Raw genomic sequence first — 18,991 nt, forward strand, 5'->3', positions numbered from 1 at the left:
AATGGCTGTTACCAAAAATACAAGTGATAAGAAATATTGATGAAGATGTACCAAGAAAAAGAAAAAATAAAACCATTTCTGGGAATGTAAATTGGTACAGCCACTATGGAGAACAGTAAGTTTCTCAAGTAGTTAAAAGTAGAACTACCATATGATCTAGTCATCCCATTTCTGGGTATATATCCAAAGAAAATAAAATCAGTTTCTTGAAGAATATATGCAGTCCTATGTTTAGTATTAATATTAGTCACGATAGCTGAGACATGGAAACAACCTAGGTGTCCATCAATGATGAATGGATAAAGAAAAAATACACATATACATGTCCACACATATATGTCTGTATGTATACACACACATCTGCATCTAAAATGCACATATCTGAATTGGATATGTTCCCAATTAAATGAATGTCCAGAGTTGGGAAAACCAGTCTATTTGCTCATTCTTCTCGAGAAAGGTCATCTTCTCCAGGGACTTCTGGCCTCTGGGCTTTGCAGATACTGATTCTGCAGCTGAAATATCTGGGCGTGAAATACCTCACACTGTGATGTAGGTTTTCACCTAATGGTATGGAAAGTTAGGCTTAATGGACTTCAGAAATCTTTCTTTCTTATCCACCTGATAAGGTATACATAAAGATATAATGAGATAATGCAATGCCAAGAGCTTAGCAATCTGCCTGACATCTATCAGTTCAATTCAGTTCAGTTCAGTTCAGTTCATTTCAGTTGCTTAGTCGTGTCTGACTCTTTGCGACCCCATGTATTGCAGCACTCCAGGCCTCCCTGTCCATCACCAACTCCTGGAGTTCACTCAAACTCATGTCCATCGAGTTGGTGATGCCATCCATCCATCTTATTCTCTGTCATCCCCTTCTCCTCCCGCCCCCAACCCCTCCCAGCATCAGAGTCTTTTCCAGTGAGTCAACTCTTTGCATGAGGTGGCCAAAGTATTGGAGTTTCAGCTTTAGCATCAGTCCTTCCAATGAACACCCAGGATTGATCTCCTTTAGAATGGACTGATTGGATCTCCTTGCAGTCCAAGGGACTCTCAAGAGTCTTCTGAAGCACCACAGTTCAAAAGCATCAATTCTTCGGCGATCAGCCTGACATCTATCAGGCACTCAATAAATAACAGCTGGTATGATAATTCTTAACAGTGGTCTGATTTCTGTCCTTCCTTCATGATTCTCTTGGATAAACTGCTTATAGGGAAAGCTGTTATAAAATCAACTGTAGGAGAATAAGAAATGAAATAAAAATTATGCAATAAAAAATAATTAATTATGCAAGTTCAGAAGCAGCTTGCAAGCTGAAAATACAAGTGCTATTTGAGATGATGTTTGCTTAATTCAGAGCATGATTCAGGGTTCAAATATGACTCTGGGATCTGTGACCTTGGGGAGAAACATCCTTTTAAGAAAAAAAAAATGTATCTTTCAGCTTTGATATGGTCAGGAACTACCAAGAGAATTGTCAGTTTTGCAGTTTGTACCCTTAGGCATCCTGAGCTGAAAGGAACACTCAGTTGCTATAGCAGCACCTACTTTAGGAGTATTTTTATGCAGATATATGTCTTTGTAAAAAATAGTAGTGGAGTGGCTATGAGTGAAATATCACTTGTAAACTTCAATTTGCAGCTCATTTTGAGTCTGGAATAAAATTTAGATGTGATTTATCTAGCAGTCAAGGAAACCATATATAGGTATTAGGAAATGTATGTTGATACAAAAACAAAATCTTTTCTTCTTTTAAATATCTAGTTACAACTAGATGTTTATGGTGACAAGAGTACAAAGGCTAGATGAGAATTTGTTGTCCAAACAGAGATGTTTTTTTATTTCCCCCCAGAATTTCAGAAAGGGGAAAAAAAATCTAAGGAAGGGATTCATTGGCAGAATGTCAATGTTTCTTAGAACTGGATCAAACTTTGAAAGCATCTTCTAATATCCCGAGAAGAGTGTTATATAATTTACTCAGAAATAAGTCCCTCATTCCTTCTGAGCCCCTTCCCATAATACCAAAGAGAATTAGGAAAAGTATACAGGCATGGGTCTGGAGGAGGGCACAACAACCCACTCCAGTATTCTTGCCTGGAGAATCCCATGGACAGAGGAGCCTGGTGGGCTACAGTCCATAGGGTTGCACAGAGTTGGACATGATGGAAGTGACTTAGCATGCAAACACACAGGCGTGGGTATGACTAGTGTACAGGGTTCGCCACAGATTCTTGGGAGACAGGAAATAGGACATGGGAGCATAAACACATATCAGAAGAGGTGAGGGCCTGTCAGTGCAGCTCCCAGCCACTCTTAGCTAAATTTTTAAGGATTACCACCAGGAAAAAGTAGGCTGAAATTGGAAAGACACATTGGTGATCCATTAATGGGAAAATTGCATCAACCTCGTGGTACTACCTTCCCCTATCATGCTTCTGAAAACTGTGGTGGAGTTGGATACTTGGACAAAATTTGGACCACTCATGTTTTTCTTTTTTTTTCTGAGGTTCAGTTCAGTTCAGTTCAGTCGCTCAGTTGTGTCCGACTCTTTGCGACCCCATGAATCACAGCACGCCAGGACTCCCTGTCCATCACCAACTCCCGGAGTTCACTCAAACTCATGTCCATCGAGTCGGTGATGCCATCCAGCCATCTCATTCTCTGTTGTCCTCTTCTTCTCCCGCCCCCAATCCTTCCCAGCATCAGAGTCTTTTCCAGTGAGTCAACTCGTTGCATGAGGTGGCCAAAGTATTGGAGTTTCAGCTTTAGCATCAGTCCTTCCAGTGAACACCCAGGAATGATCTCCCTTAGAAGGGACTGGTTGGATCTCCTTGCAGTCCAAGGGACTCTCAAGAGTCTTCTCCAGCACCACAGTTCAAAAGCATCAATTCTTCGGCGATCAGCTTTCTTCACAGTCCAACTCTCACATCCATACATGACCACAGGAAAAACCATAGCCTTGACTAGACAGACCTTTGTTGGCAAAGTAATGTCTCTGCTTTTTAATATGATATCTAGGTTGGTCATAACTTTCCTTCCAAGGAGTAAGTGTCTTTTAATTTCCTGGCTGCAATCAGCATCTGCAGTGATTTTGGAGCCCAAAAAAATAAAGTCTGACACTGTTTCTACTGTTTCCCCATCTATTTCCCATGAAGTGGCGGGACCAGATGCCATGATCTTCGTTTTCTCAATGTTGAGCTTCAAGTCAAAATTTTCACTCTCCTCTTTCACTTTCATCAAGAGGCTTTTGAGTTCCTCTTCACTTTCTGCCATAAGGGTGGTGTCATCTGCATATCTGAGGTTATTGATATTTCTCCCAGCAATCTTGATTCCAGCTTGTGCTTCTTCCAGTCCAGCGTTCCTCATGATCTTATTACCATGTATTTGATCCCGTGTCATCATTGAAAACAATTTGAAGAGATTCAATCTTAGAATAAATCTCTGTCAAAATCTACTAGGTTTCATTTTCTTTTCTTTCTTCCTTCCTCCCTTTCTCTTCCTTCTTTCCTTTCTTCATTCCTTCCTCTCTCCCTCTCTCCTTCCCTTTGTACTTTCCAGGTTGCCACCAAGATTATAAAAATTCAAACCTGCTTGATGAGAATCTTAGAGAATTTAAATGTTCAGTGTTGGGACTTTCATGACACACTTAAATTTCTCTTCCTTCTCTACCACCATCACTTTTCTTCCGTATTTCTTTTCATCAGTGAGGATCTACTTACTTCCTGAGATATCCACTTTCTTTTCATCTTTCAATATTATCATACAGCATCATCTAAGCAACCCCGGGAAAAAAAACTGAAGGCAAAATCACCAAAACTCAGAAATATAAGATGCTCATGTTGACGTTGGCATTTCAACAGTGTTGTATTCACAACTTGAGAGTAATACAGATGATGAAAAGATTCAAGAATTAAATGTTTCTTAAATGGCCAAGGATGCATATATGCTTGTTCCCAGAGGGGAACACATGATTTCCAAGTCTCTCAAATTTCTCTACAGAGAAATACACTAGTTGAGAAAACAATATAAGCAAAACATACCTTTTACTGGGTGTCTGAGTTTACCTTTGTCATTCTTGTGGCATTCGGTACACTACCACTTCTGTCAACTCTTGCCTCAGTATTCTAACAATGTGGTTGTCTTATCATTAGGTGCAAATACCTAGCACACAACAAACTGACATATTTCTGAGGATCCCATATAAAATAGTTTCTCAAGAATAGCACTCTTGATTGGTCCAAACTTCATATTTGTAGAGTTATTCACACACATATTTATTTTATATTCCATGTATTATTATTATTAGTTGCATATATGTATATATGGACACAAGTGCACACACACACATATATGGAGAGAGAACTTTATGTAGTCTTATAGTTTAGTTGTTTATCTGGGAGTAGATATTAATTTATAAATCTTGTGTATGTGTTAATGTCACTGGCTGTTGTACCTGGGTATAACACCTATAGACAGCAAGAATCATCGTTCATGGTCACAGATATCAAAGTTCTCTTGATGATATGTTTGGATGTCTCATATATTTGGACTTCTTATAAGAGTTTATGAGCTTACTGTTTGCTTTACTAATTAATAACTTGTGGGCCAAACTCCAATAGATGAATGGCAACTATTTTGGGAGTTGAAGATTTTGTTTATTTACTTATTGACATTTTTTCTTTGTAGCAAACCATGTAAAATAATCAGAAACTCAAAGCCTGTCGCCTAGTGTAGCAAATGAGCCATTTTGCTAGAAATATCATGAAGTCTTTGTCCGTTAGCAAATTCATAAACCATAAAATCAAAATATAAATTAAATCATTCCAGGGAGTATTCACAAATAAGTATTAGAACATATAAGTAGCTTCTCCAACTTTGGGAAAAAATTTTTTTTTTGTCTTGAGAAGCACATTCCAGGAGACAGGGCTCATTTCAGTGATTTTAAAGTAACCTGTGACTTTCTGTTTGAGTGTGTAGACCTTTAGCTTAAGACAGTTTCTTATAGGGAATTGACCTTCACAAGTCCTCAGAAAGTCTCAAATACAGTATTTAATTCCTTGATTTTGAAGCAAGAGTAGTAGTATACATCAGGAATTTATTCAGTGTCTAAAAGAGGATTTAAAAACTGATGTTCCATTGCTCAGTCGTGTCTGACTCTTTGCGAGCCCGTGGACTGTAGCCTACCAGGCTTCTCTGTCCATGGGATTTTCCAGGCAAGAATACTGGAGTGGGTTACTGTTTCCTTCTCCAGGGGATCTTCCCAACCCAGGGATTGAACCCAGGTCTCCCGCATTGGAGGCAGACGCTTTAACCTCTGAGCCACCAGGGAAGCCCAAAAGGCAGTTTTTAATGAAATCAATATAATGATTAAAGGTAGACATTGAATGACATGTTCTAGACATCTACCTAGAAAAAACACATGAGAAAAGATGGCTCAACATAACTAATTATTAGAGAATTATAAATCAAAACTATAATGAGGTATCATCTCATACCAATCAGAATGACAGTCATCAAAAAGTCTATAAGTAGCAAACACTGGAGAGTGTGTGGGTAAAAATAGGAAACTTTCTACACTGATGGTGAGAATGAAAATTGGTGTACCTACTACACCAATGGTATGAAGGTTCCTTAAAAAACTAAAAATAGAGTTACTGTATCATCCTGCAATTCTGCTGCTGCTAAGTCACTTCAGTCATGTCTGACTCTGTGCGACCCCGTAGACGGCAGCCCACCAGGCTCCCCTGCCCCTGGGATTCTCCAGGCAAGAACACTGGAATTGTGTGCCATTTCCTTCTCCAACACGTGAAAGTGAAAAGTGAAAGTGAAGTCGCTCAGTAGTGTCTGACTCTTAGCGACCCCATGGACTGTAGCCCACCTGGCTCCTCCATCCACGGGGTTTTCCAGGCAAGAGCACTGGAGTGGGGTGCCATTGCCTTCTCCGTCCTGCAATTCTACTTCGGGGCATATATCTGAGGAAAAGCATAACTTGAAAAGTCACATACACTCCTGTGTTCATAGCAGCACCATGGCCAAGACATGGGAGCAACCTAAATGTCCATCAACAGATGAATAGATAAAGAAAATGTAGTATATTTATACAACAGAATATTACTCAGCCATAAAAAGAATGAAATAATGCCTTCTACAGCAACACAGATGGACCTAGAGATTTTCATACTAAGTAAAGAAAGTCAGACAAAGACATATATCATATGATAGTGCTTATACGTGCAATCAAGAATATTATACAAATGAACTTAAAGACACAATAGAAATAGACTCACAGACATAGAAAACAAACTTATGGTTACCAGAGGGAAGGTCGGGGGGAGGGAAAATTAGGAATTTGGGATTAACATACACACACTACTGTATATAACATACATGATCAACGAAGACCTTCTGCTTAGCACAGGGTATTATACTCAATATATTGTAGTAACCTATAAGCGAAAAAAATCTGATAAAGAATATATCTAACTGAATCATTTTGTTGTATACCCAAAACTAACATGATATTGTAACTCGATAGTATGTCAACTTAAAAAGAACGTCCTACCAAAATTAGAAAATATCATTCATCTACCAGTTACAGTGCATCCAGTGAGAGTTTGTTTTGTTCTACTAAGTGCTAGGTGAAGAAGTGAAGTGAAGTCACTCAGTCATGTCCAACTCTTTGCGAACCCATGGACACCAGGCTCCTCCGTCCATGGGATTTTCTAGGCAAGAGTACTGGAGTGAGTTGCCATTTCCTTTGGATTTCAAAGATAAGCAAGACACTGTTTCTGTTCTGGAAGAGCTCATAAATTAGTGGAGGAGACAGAAAATTCATCAGTAAGACTGAAGACTGGCAACAGAAAGGCTTGGCTGCTTGCCTTTGGGAAGTAGGGAGAGATAAAGAGAAACCTTTGTGGGGGAGATGACTATTACTCTGGGAAGGCTTGGCCAAAAGTACGGAACAGGAGAAAGCATTCCAAGACAATGCTTTTGAACATGAAAATTTCCTGGCTCATGCAAAGATTTACAGCTCCTTTTGGCCTAAGTTGGGCGGCTGCGCGGGCGCACAAGAGGAGCTACTCCATGTTCAAGGTCAGGAGGGACAGCCATGAGGAGATTCCCCTCGTCCAAGGTAAGGAGCAGTGGTTGCGCTTTGCTGGAGCAGCCGTGAAGAGATACCCCACGACCAAGGGAAGAGAAACCCAAATAAGATGGTAGGTGTTGCGAGAGGACATCAGAGGGCAGACACACTGAATTCATAATCACAGAAAACTAGTCAATCTAGTCACACAGACCGCAGCCTTGCCTAACTCAATGAAACTAAGCCATGGCACGTGGGGCCACCCAAGACAGGCAGGTCATGATGGAGAGGTCTGACAGAATGTGGTCCACTGGAGAAGGGAATGGCAAACCACTTCAGTATTCTTGCCTTGAGAACCCCATGAACAGTATGAAAAAGCAGAATGATAGGATACTGAATGAGGAATTCCCCAGGTCGGTAGGTGCCCAATATGCTACTGGAGATCAGTGGAGAAATAACTCCAGAAAGAATGAAGGGATGGAGCCAAAGCAAAACCAATACCCAGTTGTGGATGTGACTGGTGATAGAAGCAATGTCCAATGCTGTAAAGAGCCATATTGCATAGGAACCTGGAATGTTAGGTCTATGAATCAAGGCAAATTCAGTTCAGTTCAGTTCAGTTCAGTCGCTCAGTCGTGTCCAACTCTTTGCGAGCCCATCAAACGAAATGGAAAGAGTGAATGTCGACATTCTAGGAATCAGTGAACTAAAATGGACTGGAATGGGTTAATTTAACTCAGACGACCATTATATCTACTACTGTGGGCAGGAATCCCTTAGAAGAAATGGAGTAGCCATCATGGTCAACAAAAGAGTCTGAAATGCAGTACTTGGATGCAATCTCAAGAAGGACAGAATGATTTCTGTTCGTTTCCAAGGCAAACCACTCAATATCACAGTAATCCAAGCCTATGCCCCAACCAGTAACGCTGAAGAAGCCGAAGTTGAACGGTTCTATGAAGACCTACAAGACCTTTTAGAACTAACACCTAAAAAAGATGTCCTTTTCTTTATAGGAGACAGGAATGCAAAAGTAAGAAGTCAAGAAACACTGGGGGTAACAGGCAAATTTGGCGTTGGAGCACGGAATGAAGCAGGGCAAAGGCTAATAGAGTTTTGCCAAGAGAACACTGGTCATAGAAAATACCCTCTTCCAACAACACAAGTGAATACTCTACACATGGACTTCACCAGCTGGTCAACACCAAAATCAGATTGATTATATTCTTTGCAGCCAAAGATGGAGAAGCTCTATACAGTTAGCAAAAACAAGACCAGGAGCTGACTGTGGCTCAGATCATGAACTCCTTATTGCCAAATTCAGAATGAAATTGAAGAAGCTAGGGAAAACCACCAGGCCATTCAGATATGACCTACATCAAAACCCTTATGATTATAAGTGGAAGTGAGAAATAGATTTAAAGGACTAGATCTGATAGATAGAGTGCCTGTTGAATTATGGATGGAGGTTTGTGACATTGTACAGGAGACAAGGACCAAGACAATCCCCATGGAAAAGAAATGCAAAAAAGCAAAATGGCTGTCTGGGGAAACCTTACAAATAGCTGTGGAAAGAAGAGAAGTGAAAAGCAAAGGGGAAAAGGAAAGATATAAGCATGTGAATGCAGAGTTCCAAAGAATATCAAGGAGAGATAAGAAAGCCTTCCTTAGCTATCAATGCAAAGAAATAGAGGAAAACAACAGAATAGGGAAGACTAGAGATCTCTTCAAGAAAATTAGAGATACCAAGGGAATATTTCATGCAAAGATGGGCTCGATAAAGAACAGAAATGGTATGGACCTAACAGAGCAGAAAATATTAAGAAGAGGTGGCAAGAATACACAGAAGAACTGTACAAAAAGATCTTCATGACCCAGATAATCACGATGATGTGATCACTCATCTAGAGCCAGACATCCTGGAATGTGAAGTCAAGTGGGCCTTAGAAAGCATCACTATGAACAAAGCTAGTGGAGGTGATAGAATTCCAGTTGAGCTATTTCAAATTGAAAGATGATGCTGTGAAAGTGCTGCACTCAATATGCCAGCACATTTGGAAAACTCAGCAGTGGCCACAGGACTGGAAAAGGTCAGATTTCATTCCAATCCCAAAGAAAAGCAATGCCAAAGAAGGCTCAAACTACCACACAATTGCACTCATCTCACACGCTAGGAAAATAATGCTCAAAATTCTCCAACCCAGGCTTCAGCAATGCATGAACTGTGAACTTCCAGATGTTCAAGCAGGTTTTAGAAAAGGCAGAGGAACCAGAGATCAAATTGCCAACATCTGCTGGATCATGGAAAAAGCAAGAGAGTTCCAGAAGAGCATCTATTTCTGCTTTATTTACTATGCCAAAGCCTTTGACTGTATGGATCACAATAAACTGTGGAAAATCCTGAAAGAGATGGGAATACCAGACCACCTGACTTACTTCTTGAGAAACCTGTATGCAGGCCAGGAAGCTACAGTTAGAACTGGACATGGAACAACAGACTGGTTCCAAATAGGAAAAGGAGTACGTCAAGGCTGTATGTTGTCACCCTGCTTATTTAACTTATATGCAGAGTACATCATGAGAAATGCTGGGCTGGAAAAAGCACAAGCTGGAATCAAGATTGCCGGGAGAAATATCAATAACCTTAGATATGCAGATGACACCACCCTTATGGCAGAAAGCGAAGAGGAACTAAAAAGCCTCTTGATGAAAGTGAAACAGGAGAGTGAAAAAGTTGGCTTGAAGCTCAACATTGAGAAAACTAAGACCATGGCATCTGGTCCCATCACTTCATGGCAAATAGATGGGGAAACAGTGGAAAGAGTGTCAGACTTCATTTTTGTGGGCTCCAAAATCACTGCGGAAGCTGATTGCAGCCATGAAATTAAAAGATGCTTACTCCTGGGAAGGAAAGTTATGACCCACCTAGACAGCATATTAAAAAGCAGAGACATTACTTTGCCAACAAATGTCCGTCTAGTCAAGGCTATGGTTTTTCCAGTGGTCATGCATGGATGTGAGAGTTGGACTGTGAAGAAAGCTGATTGCCGAAGAATTGATGCTTTTGAACTGTGGTGTTGGAGAAGACTCTCGAAAGTCCCTTGGACTGTGAAGAGATCCAACCAGTCCATTCTAAAAGAGATCAATCCTGGGTGTTCATTGGAAGGATTGATGCTGAAGCTGAAACTCCATACTTTGGCCTCCTCATGTGAAGAGCTGACTCACTGGGAAAGACTCTGATGCTGGGAGGGTTTGGGGGCAGGAGAAGGGGACGACAGAGAATGAGATGGCTGGATGGCATCACCTACTTTTTGGACATGAGTGAACTCCGGGAGTTGGTAATGGACAGGGAGGACTGGTGTGCTGCGATTCATGCGCTCACAAAGAGTCGGACACGACTGAGCGACTCAGCTGAACTTGGTCTAAGCAGGTCAGTTGAGTTAAGCCCACTAGGAGCCAAGAATCCTAAAAAATGCCCTCACAAATCCAGCTTCCCCTGTCCTTCCTCTAGTCTAGTGTTGTATTGTAATTACTTGTTATGTTGTTTTCTTCCTGACTATAGAGGGTAAAGAAAGAGGGCCCGTGTGTCACTGTCTTTGTATCCCATCATGCTTTCAATTCTTGGCAAATGTACATCTCAATGCCATGAAAGATTAAAGAATGCATGTCCCCTTGCTGAGCATGAGTCAGGAGATCCTATTTCTAGACTGACTCTGTTCTTTGCTAACTGTGTGGCTTCTGGCAAGGAACTGTCTGAATCCACACTTTGGTTTCCTCTTGTGTATAGCAAGTGTGTTAGATTAGATGTTCTCTAAGATCCTTGAGTTTAAGTTTGGATGAGCCCGTGATTCTGCCTAATTAAACTATAGAGCTTCAGGGAGGTTCAGAAATGAATATCGCTTTTACATCCTTTCAGGGCACTTTTTAACTTTGGAGTATGTGCTTTGAAGTCAGAAAATCTTAGTTCCCAATCCTAGCTCTGCTTTGCTTCCATCAACTTTAGCCTTTTTCTTTCATAACATGAAAAATATAAATTCTCCCTCTTGTGTAGAATTATTTTGAAGCTTAAATGGAGTGATGTACAAAAAGTGCCAAATAAATTGCCTTAGTTTAAGTGCCAGAAAATGTTAGCTCTCTTCTTTAGTTTATTTGCAATAATTAATAGATGTTTGTTGATTGTTTTGCCTTAGGTATTAGTCCAAAGCAAAGGGAGATTAAAGTTAAGCAGAAACTCTGTCATCTTCTCTCACACTGCACTTGCTTCTGAGAAGAAAACAGGATGATGGGTTGATTCTATTCACATGCCCCTTGTGCCCTTCTGAGGTCTAAATTTTCATTATCTATTTAACACAACAAATTCACTGTGTATCTGCTCTGTGAAAGTTACTAAGTACAAGAAGTCTGCCTAATACACTGAGAAGGGAAATGAACACAGTTTGAGATCAAGTTTTCAGGCTTTCTGAAACTCAAATCAGGAAATATGACCTGACAAATACCCATGTGCTTTGAGGGGTGTTGAGATAGTGTGTTTGAAATTGATTGTCATAGAAGTGAGAACAGCATATATATAAGAGGATATTCTTCCTGGGTTCCTGTCATATCCACTTCAGCAGCCAATTCCTCCTCCTTGGTCAAATATAAGCTCTTTTGGATTGTCATTTCCTCTACCTACTGGGACATGAAATTGTCAGCCACATACAAATACCTTTAATATTAGAGCTAAAGTGATGCATGCCTGAGGAGAGGTGATGGACATAATCCTACAGGAATTCAGAGACAAATAAGTTGCCTGTAGCAGCCTTTTTGCTTCTTTCCTTGCTATACTTTACTCTAAACCCATGCTACCCAGGGTTCTAGAAACATAAGGTTTCTCATGAGTTGGACTTTAGTTGGAGCAAAGTCATAGAAAAATTATACAGAGTGAAGTAAGCCAGAAAGAAAAACACCAATACAGTATACTAACCCATATACATGGAATTTAGAGAGATGGTAACGATAACCCTGTATGAGAGACAGCAAAAGAGATACAGGTGTATAGAACAGTCTTTTGGACTCTGTGGGAGAGGGTGAGGGTGGGATGATTTGGGAGAATGGCATTGAAACATGTATATTATCACATGTGAAACGAATCGCCAGTCCAGGTTTGATGCATGATACAGGATGCTCGGGGCTGGGGCACAGGGATGACCCAGAGGGATGATATGGGGAGGGAGGTGGGAGGGGGGTTCAGGATGTACACCCAGGGTGTACACCTGGGGTGGATTCATGTACACCCGGGGTGGATTCATGTCAATGTATGGCAAAACCACTACAATATTGTAAAGTAATTAGCCTCCAAAAAAAAAACCAAAACAAACAAAACCAAAAACACCATAGATCTGAAGTGATATTGTTTTTACAAACTGTCATTTTTTACAAGTGTTAGACTTAAAAACAAACATGGTTACGGTGAAACTACAAATATCCTTCTCCATGGTTTTCTGATAGAAAAAAAAAATATTTCTTCAATGTAAATATTTTCCAAATTCCTTTAAAACATTATGTTTGAACATTGGATGATTGTATACATATCAAGCATCCCTCATTTTAAGTTAACTAGAGTTTCAAATTAACCTGTTTTCTTAGCTGATCTGTATTGTTTACTTGAAGGACAAAAATAAAAATAGGTTAAAATGAGTTTTTTGAGAGACCTGTAACATAATATGACAAATATAGATTTAGGACTTCTTTGGCTCAGAGGTCACATGGAGTCACTACTTGGTCCCTGCTATGGACTGAACTGTGTCTCCTGCAAATTCATATGCTGAAGCTCTAACCCTCAATGTGCTCATCTTTGAAGATGAATTTTGTGAGATAATTAGATAAACATTCTCAGTTTTATGGTACAAACTTTTGTGTCTTTCTCAACAAATATTTATCCATGATTTCATCAGTCAATTTCCTAGTATATTTATGATCCTGTGGAAGAAACAAGAAATTAAACCACAACTTCTTAATGGCCTATTTTTCTTCTCAGGATTGCTCCAATATCTTCTTTCTACTCTCCACTTACCCTTCTCTAGGGCTGCCACTTCATTTGACTTCCAGCCTTGACTTAGCCTCATCTCTCCTCTCTGTACTGTGAGAAGGAGTTTTATGTTGTGTCTCCATGGGTTTGACTGATCGAGCAGCTTCCAAGCCAAATATTGATAGGAGGATGACTCTCCTCAAAACTACAGAATGTGTCCTTTCTCCATTGTGTTTTCTTCTATAACAGCTCTTTGGAATCTTCTTTCTCTCACCCGAAACTTCCTTGAAATGTCATTTTTTGTCATGAGAAGTAACAGCTGAAAATTTTAAATTCTCTGTAAGTTTTCATCGGGTTCAGTCCTAGTTACATCCCTGGTCTTCCTTGTTCAGTCACTCAGTTGTGTCTGACTCTTTGCGGGCCCATGGACTGCAGCGTGCCAGGCTTCCCTGTCCTTCACTATCTCCTGGAGTTGGCTCAAACTCATGTCCGTTGAGTCAGTGATGCTATCTAACCATCTCATTCTCTGCTGCCCTCAATCTTTCCCAGCATCAGGGTTTTTTCCAGTGAGTCAGCTCTTCACATCAGACGGACAAAGTACTGCAGCTTCAGCATCAGTCCTTCCAGTGAATATTCAGGACTGATTTCCTTTAGGATTGACTGGTTTGATCACCTTGCTGTCCAAGGGACTCTCAAGAGTCTTCTCCAGCGCTAGAGTTTGAAAGCATCAATTCTTTGGCACTCAGTCTTCTTTATGGTCCAGCTCTCACATCCATACATGATTACTGGAAAAACCATAGCTTTGACTATATGGACCTTTGTTGGCAAGTGATGTCTTTGCTTTTTAATACACTTTCTATGTTTGTCATAGTTTTTCTTCTAAGGAGCAAGCATTTTTGGCTATTCTGCTCACTCAGCATAGATATATTCACTCTTACTCAAACTCACCTGGCACAAACCACCAAGAGCCTTTGAACTGGCTAGTCCCTTTTCCTGGACTGTTCTTTCCTCAATTGTCCCCTGTAGTCACTCCTGTTCTTTGCATCCTTTAATAAAATGTACTACAGAAATCACCTAGCCCACGACTCCATGCTTATTGTTTTAAAATAAAGGGAACGACCGAGGATGAGATGGCTGGATGGCATCACCGACTCTGTGGACTTGAGTCTGAGTGAGCTCCGGGAGTTGGTGATGGACAGGGAGGCCTGGCGTGCTGTGATTCATGGGGTCGCGGAGAGTCAGACACGACTGAGCGACTGAACTGAACTGAACTGAACTGATTCATAGAAAATTTGCTGTACAATAAGGCCAACAGATCAGGAAACAATTACTATTGAAACTAGAGCTCATTATTCATAGTTCCCAAGGGGAGGGGACACGCAGGGCAGCTCAGGGTCTGTTACTAGACCAAGGGAGTTCTAGTAACTGTGGGTAAGAGCCTTCATTGTGGTTTCCAAGTGAAGAAACAGACAAGCCAAGGCAAGCATGTTTAGGATTGATCAGTTTGAATAATTTCAGTAGGCTCTGATACATAGGGGCTGTCTCTAGGTGTCTGGCACCTGGCCCTGGAGTGATTAAGGCAGGTGGATAGTGGCTTGGAGTGTGAGAGCCCAATAAGGGTAGTGGTTGAGGGTATAGACCATGGCTTAGCTGGTTCATATTTGAAAAGCATGCCCTTGGAAGGAATATTCTGCCCAAGGAGGTGTGAAAGGTAACGAGGGAGGTAGAAGGTGAAGGCAAGGTGACTCAGGCGTGTTATTGGGTTGTCCAGAACAAGATGTGTCTATCACGTGCTTGTCATTCAGATATTATAGCATCACATTTACAGATACTATTAATTTTGCTAACATATCGGCACTCTTCATTCCCTTTACTCTAGTTTTTTTTTTCTATAGAATTTTATCACCTGCTACATATCATATCATACATATCATACTGTGTATTTGTTGCTGTTCAGTCAATTAGTTGTGTCCAACTCTTTGTAACCCCAAGAACCACCAGGTTTCTCTGTCCATGAGATTTCCCAGGCAAGAATGTGGGAGTGGGTTGCCGTTTCCTCCTCCAGGGGATCTTCACAACCCAGGGATTGAATCCACATCCCTTGCATCTTTTGCATTGGCAGATGGGTTCTTTACCAGTTGATCCACTGGGGAGGACTCATTATGTGTATTACCTCTCTCTTTTTTATACTATAAACTTTGTAAGGATAAGAAATCTTTTATTTTTTTAACTGGTAGTGTGTGTTAGTCACTCAGTTGTGTTCAACTCTTTGTGACCCCATGGACTCCTCTGTCCATGGAATTCTCCAGGCACGAATACTGGAGTGGGTTGCCATTCCCTTCTCCAGGGGATCTTCCTGACCCAAGGATCAAACCTAGGTCTCCTGTGTTGCAGGCAGATTCTTTGCCATCTGAGTAACTGATGGTACCTGAACCTAGAATAATACCTGGCATATGTACGTGCTCAGTAACTATTTATTGTATGAGCACTTTTAACTCTGCAATCTATAAACTGTTGGCATTATGTGTCATGTCCCAATCAAGATTCTGAAATGCTATACTCTGGCTGAAGATCTCTCTGGACCCTGATTATTTATGGAGGGGGACAGGAGATTCTCAACTCTGAAACAAAATCTAACTGCTTGAAAGACCTTGGCCTTAGTCTATTTAATTTCAGTTTGTTTTTATATTGAAGATGCTGGACAGAATCTATGTAACAATATATTTAGTATTCTGAACTCAAGGTCCCATAAGCTGTTTTTTTTGTTAACATAGCCCAGTGCTATTTTACCTGTTATTTTAAGGTTATTGTGAATTCAAGTCAGGAAGTAGTGTGTCTGTGCACACATATACCATATGTGGATGTGTGTGTGTGTGAGAGAGAGAGAGAGAGAGAGCTGGAAGGGGGAGATGGGGGGATAGTGTGCACACATTTCTGCAGATATGTCAGGATCAGAGGGCTCACAATGCTGTCACTGCAACCTGTGATGTCTTCTTTTCTAGTAAATCTCAATGTTCCTTTACATATTTTGAGGCGTGATTACCATGGAAACTATAATAAAGCGTGAAAGCATTGTGGGTTTTTATTCTCCACCTAGAGCCTCTAACAAAGAGACCTCACAGATACTTAACTTCCTAGTCTATTCTTGCTAATTACACATTCATGTTTATTTTATGCAATGAAAATAGAGAGACCTGTGTTGTGAATGTCATTGTTAATAATCAGGGTTGACAATGTTGTCTTTATCACTTGCAATACTCACAAACCTAGCTTTGGTTTTGGATTTCTAAGGGAAAATATAAAATTTGATATTTCAATAAAATTGTTATGTCACCTTGGAAAATTTTCCTGAATTTAACCATATTTCTCATTTCCTGTTTTTTAAAAAATCTTTCACTTCTGTGACAGAATGAGAATAATATTTTAAATATCTCATATGGTAAGAATAATATGACAAATGTTGTCAAAACATTATGGAGATCAGTCTATGCTAGAGGGTTTTTTTTTTTTTTTTTTTTACCACCTGCTATATCAAAAAAATGAGAACTGCACACTGAGACAAAAATTATTAAAACATACTTGGTATGCTTGGAACTAGAGACTTTGCCTTTTGTTGTTAAAATATACTATAAAGATGGAGTGTCTGGAGAAATGAAATTCATTTTGCTTTTTCACTGCTGTGCCTAATATGCTGAGATATAACAATTGCCATTTGGACCTCTTCCTATGCTGTCTGTATTTGCACAATATGCCTTCTGCTAGGCATGATAATGAATGATAAAAAATTATACCAGTTGGTGGCAATGTTGTTTTCACAGCAGTGGTCACTTGTTAAAACCACAAGTCTATGCTTATTTTCTCCTTATTAATTCTGTTATTTTGAGTTTCCATCTTGTGCTACAAGTTATTTCTGGCTTGAAAATGAAGCCAGGTTTCTATAACCCCCAAGTATTCATCTTGTTATCTTTAAATCTTTTTCATTACTGAAAGCAAACTAAACATGAAATAATAAATAGCAGGATTATGTGGGATGAAAAAGCAAATTCTGAAGACCGCAGGAAACTATATCAAACATTGCCTTGCTTCACCAGAAATTATACATACATGCAATGGAAAGAAATTTTGAATCCTGATCCTCAAATGCCTTTCATCTGGTATTCTGTTTTAGAATTTATTACTTAATAGACAGAATATGTGGTATTTAGTGAAAACTTCCTTAAACATCAATTTTTATCCAGCTAAACTCAGAAAACCTTCCAAGACAAGCAACTGATAAAGTTTAACTGTGTAAATATATTTCATGTGTAGAATTGATAAATGTGATACAAGAACACATCTAGTTGATTCATTGACCTCAACTTGTGCTAGAATTCTTTACCCTCTGGCTCAGATTTCAACTTTGACCTGGAAATCTTTTCAAATCACATCCCAATTTGAATTAATGTTTATGCCTCAGCTGTTACCAACTTCTGCAATACCTATTCATATCTCTGCTGTTGTACTTGCCTCAACTTGATTTACATTGATTATTTATGCAAACATGTTATTTCCCTTAGATATCAATTTAATTCCACAAAGTTTATTAGACACTGACCATGTGCTAACCACACTGCTGGATGTCAGTATAGTTAACTTTGAGGAATCCATAGTGTAGTCTTATTCAGTTCTGTGTCTCTTGTTTTTCTTAGCATCATGAAACATCATTATGTGTTCACTGACTTTGATGATATTAGAGCTTTATATTTAAAGGATAATGACGGTGAACTTGTTTCTTGAGTAATTGCAAGTGTGCAAACCTAGTATCAAGAACCAAATATTGGGTTGGCCATTTTGATGAGCCAATTAAAAGGAAATGGATTGACACTCAAGTGCCAGGAAGAAAGCTTGCTCCACAAGCAACAAAATGGAGATTGTTGATTCATCAGGGAGAATAGAGAGTGAGGGAAACAATGATAGAAGTAATCACAGAAACAAACATTGCCACATTTCTTGAGTTATGTACATCCTATGAATTAGCTCATTTAATCCTCCCAACAATGTCCAAGATGGGCATTAATCTCGCTCTCCCCATTCCACAGATGGGGGACCTTGTAGATGCTATTGTAGTGGCCTATCTGAATTGTGATTCCATATTTTCCTGTCTATCAGTACTTTGATTTAGTTCAGATATTCACGCTTTCCTAATGCTGAGAAAATTCCTCCTGAAAATTGATACCATCTGCAGCTCTAGGAGGGTCCCTGTTGATTTAATGATAACTCCATTCCTTGCAAGTGAGTTGTTCAGGAACTCAGGCCTCAGGTGTTAAGCCCGTGGCACTGCGTGGGCAGAGGAACTGGTTTAGGAATAGACATATGACCTAGCTTAGACTGGAGACTTGCTGAAGATTCCTAGGAAAATAAATCTTTCATTCTGAAGAGAGAGAGATCTGAAAGCATATCTCTCATTTCCTGTCAATAGTAAACACACAACATATAGTGTCAGAAACTGCTCCAAATATTTTGTCACCGTGAAAAAAACTAGAGACAGCTTCAGTGTGATGAGCTAATGTGTTTACTGTCTAAAATGTCAATTTAGGTCAGAGTTTTTGATTTGTTAGTCTATGGGGTCACACAGAGTCGGACACGACTGAAGTGACTTAGCAGCAGCAGCAGCTGAAGACATCCTTATTGACCAGGCATCAACAAGATGATGTGAAGAACCAACGTCAAAGTGAGATCCGTTTGACCAGTTCTGACCACATTTTTGCTCTGCCTCCCTGTGGCAGCCTGGGGAAATGCTACAGGAAACTTCTGAGAGCGTGTTTATACTTGAGCTAGTTTGGGTTTCCTTAACAGATTTCAGTTACTGTCTTCATTATGCACGACTTCTCCCCAGTGTTGTTCTTTTTTGGGGGGACCTTTA

This window comes from Moschus berezovskii, chromosome 5, assembly GCF_049115385.1.
Source record: "Moschus berezovskii isolate FMDL1 chromosome 5, NW_MosBer_1.0, whole genome shotgun sequence".
NCBI lineage: Eukaryota > Metazoa > Chordata > Mammalia > Artiodactyla > Moschidae > Moschus > Moschus berezovskii.